We start from the raw sequence: 6,000 nt of genomic DNA on the forward strand, positions 1-6,000 counted from the left end.
TGAGTCATGCCCAGAAAACCAGTGCAAATGCTGGGGAATTGCTAGTATGACGTGTTCTTGGTAGCCCATCCTCATCAGGAGGCAGGTTGCTCCATTCTGTCCTCAGTGAAGCTTCTGAGTAACTTGTGTAGAGGCCATTACACTTGTCTGTTTTGAGGTTATAAAAGCATGAATCATTTCCCCAGGTCTGTAATGTCAAAAGAGGCCACAACCTTCTTGCCAGATGAAGTTGATGAAAGATACTTCTAGACACCTACGTATCATCACTAAAATATGGGCCTGTGTTACTTCTGAAAGTGGATTTACTAGCTGTTTGCCTTTGGCTCAGCTGCTCTGACGTCATAAAGGGCCCTGCAAGCCTGGAGCCATGCAGTTGCTCACATAGGGCTGATGTGGGAAAACTCAGGTCCATGTGCAATTTATGTAAAATTAGAATTATTGCTGACATACTATAAGCTTTCCGTTGTGGGTGTGTACATTAGTTGTGTTGTTCTGAGCCTTTTGAGGAATACCAAAACAGCACTTTTTGCCTAAGATGAGATGGTTTCTCCTTAGGAAATCTATCATCACAAGCACCGTTGATAATCTGGTGGGACATTTACTGCAGCTTTGTCACTTGCTGACAGGTTTTTGTTTAAATGCCATAGGTACACTTTGTACTTCCTTATATGAAATTACACAACTGAAAGAAAATGAACAGCATCTGCTAAACAATTCCAACTGGTTTGGTGATCAGCAAGAGGGTAGGGTGATATATGCAAAGAGCTGTTTACTACAATAATACCAGGGGTCTAAATGCAGCATTCCCATCTACAGTATTGACATTCATCTCTTTCGTGATCTTTTCCTGACACTCTCCTTAATCAGTGCACTTTCCTTGTTATCCTCCACCCTCTTGGCACAGTGCAAATTGTCTTCATCCTTCTGCCTCATTGCACAAAGCTAGCATGAGGTCGTTTCTCATTTCAAACAAGGGACGAGTAGGGGTTGGAGTACATCCAGCCACAAAACAAAATGCAAGTGGCAGCCCTGTGAACTCAGTGGAACTTATTTCTCAGTGGGCATGTTCTAGGATTGAGCTGTAAGGTCAATAGCACAATATTGCTAAGGGCACAATAAAAGAAGATGTAGTGACCAGGAAGAGTAGGAATATAGTGCAGGGATGATATGCTGCTTCCCTCAATGTGGACAGTATCCCTTGTGCATGGCTTGTGAATCTTTATGGACAGATAACCCACTGATATTTTATCTGCATGGATGCCATGCAACTTTCAATGTGTTGAGATGCTCTAAATCAGGCGGGGGGGGGGACCTGTGGTCCTCCACATGTTAGAATCTAAATCCCACTATCATTGACCATTAGCATCGCTGGCTGGGGCTGATAGAGTCCCATAACATCTGGGGAGCCCTGCTTCAAGTGAAAATGAAACAAGTCTGCCTTGTTTGTTAGTTCTGGGTTTATTGAAAATGAGCAAGCAGGAGAAATTGAATCTAATCTGATTTACAGACCATGGTACTAAGGGATAAGTGGATGTTTTGCCTTCTAGGTCCAAGTTTAGATTACACCATGAGAATGGTGTAACTGTCTTCCTGAGCTAGAACTAAAGCACTTCAGGATTGCTGTGTGCCTATCAATAGAGGGCTGTTATTCAGTTAAAGAAAGTGTACGTGACTTACCGAGTAATTCATGTATTAAACTGGCATTATATGCATAAAACCAATAATTCTAATGGGAGCATGCTTTCTTTATTTTCAGCCGATTAATCTGTACAATTGTTAAAGTTGTATTTAAGTATTAAGCAAAACATCAACACACATGTTTTAAAACCGGGAAGAGATTTTCACTGCCCCCTCTTTATGTGTATTTAATATGCGTAAAGGACAACAGACCTACTCAGTCAGAATCGCACGCACAGCTCAAGGCCCTTGTCATATGACCTTTCTTGTGGCAGCACTTGGGACTCCTTGAGTCTTCCCTAGCCAGAACTCTCCAGCTCAGCAAGGCAATATTAGGAAGACCGTGGGGGTACCACTGTCCAGGTCTAGGTTAAGAATGTATGCCAGCTGGGCACAGGGCAGAGAGCAAATGTGGCAAGTCAGTGGTGGTATTGGATTTCTCTGCCAAGGTGCATGCATGTCACTGCCAGGAAGAGACAAGAGGACTCTCTTGTTTTAACATGAGTTGAGACACATGCACAATAGCACTAGGAATATTAGGGGTGGGGGGCTATCTCAACATCCCAGTGTTGACATTTGGGAGAGGCTGGGGGGGTGGACCTGAGCCTTAGCAAGAGTGATGATGAACAAGCACTAGCAATGAGAAGGGCAAGGGGGCAGGGAGCTGTCTAGGGGTGCTTTTGTCAACAAGCTCTAGGCTCTTGCTGTCAGCTTGAGATGACGGGCACATGCAACAGCACCAAGAAGAAATGTGGGGGAGGGAGAAATACATATCCTGTTGCACAATAGGATGTGTGTGCAATGGTAATAGTAACACTGCATCAAGTGCAGCCCAGCTGTGCTTACTTCCTGTCAGAATTTTTTACACTCTGGATATCAGAAATACAAGTACAGTAGGAAAATCTGTCACTAGAGATCCACAACTTATGCATCTCTCAACCAGATCTAATAAGAAGGCAGACCCTCATGATTTTTTACTTCCATGCTGGTGCAAAGCATTGAATCGCAGCATTTTAACAACACAAAGGTATTTAATTGATGAATCAGTCGGATTAATTGACTAATTGTTGTGGCCCTATTTCATTTTAGATGATTAAGAAAGGGGGAGGGCAGCATGGATAGCCCAATGGCAGAGGGAGTCTGCCCTGATGAATTTCCTAGGACACATCCATACCATACATTTTATACCACTTAAACAGTTACGACTTTCCCCAGATTTCTGGGAAATGTATCAATCCAAAAAGGTGCTAAAACCCCAATTAATGTCAAATGTTTACCAATACCTTCCACCTCTGCAAGAAAAAAAGCAGCTTAGTTTATCTGATGTGCATCTATGGTTTAGTTAAAGATAGGGAAACTAAAATTCCAAGTCATTAGCACCAAGCTGATAGAAGACCTTGAGCAATGTCACCAAGCCTACATAATTTATGTTCCCCACTACTTCCTGGTTCCCTCAGTTCCATCCATCAACACATCACTTTTCATCTTTTGCTATTCCTCTCCCTGTGTGCTACATGATACCTCTTCTTCTGTTTGGAAGTGTAATATCTGCGGTCCACATCCTTCCAATTAAAATTCAAATTCAATTTCAGGACTTCCGGGTTAGCGCCATTGGCGAATGGCGGAGTTCCTCCGACCAGAGGAACTGGCTCCGTGGAAACTAGGTTTCCTTTTGCATTCTAAAGAAACAAAATATCTGAAAAATGAAAGTAATTTTCCTTTGTTGGACTTGCCTTAAAAAGATGGATACAAATAGAAATTGTCTCCTCTAGAGGGAGCTTGTTAAATTGTTGCTGCAGTCTACTTGAGGACTTTACAGCTGTGAGATTAAGATCGTGGGACCAGTCCTTTTGACCTTGAATAAAAATGAGCTGGGAGGAAGTTTTGGTGCTTGCTTTATGCAAGACAAGTGCTTTGTTGGAACAGATGCATGAGAAGATGGATTTGATGAATGAGAAAACGGACTGGTCAATAACTGTGGACAAACAGGGAATACTGATACAGAAACCATTCAGGGACCAACTCAGGAACCTGTATTGATTGGGCAAGTGCAAGTGCAGAAGATAATGGAGGAGGTTGCGGTTGCACCTCAAATAATAAAAATGGAGAGATCCGAGGCCCTGCAGGAGCATAAGCCGCTGTTTTTGAAGATTGAAGTTGGAGTGGGCCAGGGGGAGTCTGGAGCTGAGGAGGTTCTTAACTTCGGAGGGACTTTGAAATATGCTCTTAAATATTTTTTGGATTACACTGATGACTGTGGGGAGTGGGACTGTGGGGAATGGGCTAGTTTGATGAAGGGAGATGGAGATAATTTTGGGCTGGAACCTCCCAGAGACCTACTCCTCAATGAGAAAGGAAAGAAATTAAGAAAGAGACCAACAAAAGACAAGGGAAAGTGCAGGTATAAACAAGAAGAAGATCTGCAGAAGGGACATGGAAGAGACTTAAGAGCCTCGGACATAAGATTACCAGGTTGATGGACTAGATGGAATGGACAGTAAGGACTGATATGACCCGAGACCAGGAAGAAGAGACGTTGGATGAAGATTGGAAGAAAATTTATAAAGAAAAATTTTTATTTAGGGAATTAGTCTAAAATTAATGAATATTAGGGAAAATGTTGGAATGAAACTATATGGCTTTAGTAGAAATGATATAAGGAGTCATGTATAAATGAGTATTAAGTTTCAAGCTCTAAGGTATTTTACGGTAAGATAAGGTTAAATAAATCAAGGCAATCTGAATAACAGAATATGGGGAAAGATGGAAAGGATTTGTTGAGTTAATTAATAGGTTAAATTGTTAAGATAAATTATTCAATAAAAATTGAGAAAGATGGAAAGAATTTGCTGAAATAACTAATTAAACTAAAATACAAAAAGGGAGGTGTGAGGAGGTCAATGAAACAAGCAAATGGAAGTTAAAGATAGGTAATATGGGATTTGTGTGTTTTTTTCTTCTTTTTGCTGTATTGATTTTTATGCTTTGTTTTTCCCCCTTCTCTTTTATGCATTGTAGTGTTGTTTCCTATTTTTTCTTCTTTTCTGTAATTCTGAAACTTTTAATAAATATTATTTTTTAAAAAACACAAATTCAATTTCAATTTCAATTCCTGTTGAAGGTGTTGATTTATTTATTTTTTGCACTATATGGTGGCCATTCATTTGGTGCATAAGGTCCCCCCCAGCAGTGATCAATAATTTCAAAATAAGCACATGAAAAGTTTGCACTGAACTTTGATTTGTTAGCTGAATGAGTCCATCAGTGAAAATAACTTTTTTAAAGCTGTTCTGTAGATTTAGCTGGCTGATTTTTTTGCTTCCTTGTCACTGCTTAGCTTGCCCATGAGATCCTGATTATACCACACATTCACATGTGGGCTAGACAAGGAGCTAATGCAGTGTGTTGTTTGAAGGCTAAAAAGAGCATCTAGATTGTGAATGGTTTTGCTCAACTCCAAAGATTTTAGGTTTCATTCTCTCGTTATATATAGCTTAGAAGCATGTGGCTCTCAGATAATGATAGCAACATAAAGCCCATATTAATTATAGTATATTACATCTGAAACTCCAGGGGATTATGAGGACTGTAAATACCTCTTACACTTAAAAAAAACCACCTTCTACTTTTAACAGTCTTAATGATTTTCTGTAAGTGCCTATGGCTACAGTCTTGCTCACAGCTATGGCATGCAAGAAAGCTTCATCCACTACAAGCATGTGCTGGCAAAATACTGCTATATGTTTGATGGGGAGATCTCCCCTAAACCCAAGAAATTAACAAATGTCAGAATCTAACTAATATTTGAGATATGAAGGGGAAATGCAAGCTACAGAATTGTGCCCAACAAGGAATCCCTGAGCTGGCTCATGAAAACCAGCTTCGCCAGGCTACTTAAGTGGAGAGCTGTTAAGAAACACATGTTGATGGCGACACACCCACTTTTGGCATGCAGCCCCTGGAGAGTTTTCGAAGGCTACATGCAGCCCTTGCAAGGGAAATGATCAGCTACCCTTGCTATATTGCAATCATACGTTTCAGGTGCATATATTGTCTAGTCTAAACTGCCTAGCAGAGTCTCCCCAGAGTTTCAGTAGTAAAGGGCCAGTCCTGTCATTAGATAGAGTGAGGGAATCTCCTCAGACGTCAGATACTTTGAGGAAATGTCTGTGGCCCCTGGCTGTTCCTCCTGAACCTGCCGGCTGTACCAAGGCCTTTTGCATCTGGGCCTAAATATGGCAAATAAATAAATAAATAAATGCTAAGCATGCCTGAGATGTGGATTTGTCTAACTGCTACCAGTGTGATCACGACTGATGACTT

Source organism: Podarcis vaucheri (assembly GCF_965113315.1).
Source record: "Podarcis vaucheri genome assembly, chromosome: 2".
Taxonomy (NCBI): domain Eukaryota; kingdom Metazoa; phylum Chordata; class Lepidosauria; order Squamata; family Lacertidae; genus Podarcis; species Podarcis vaucheri.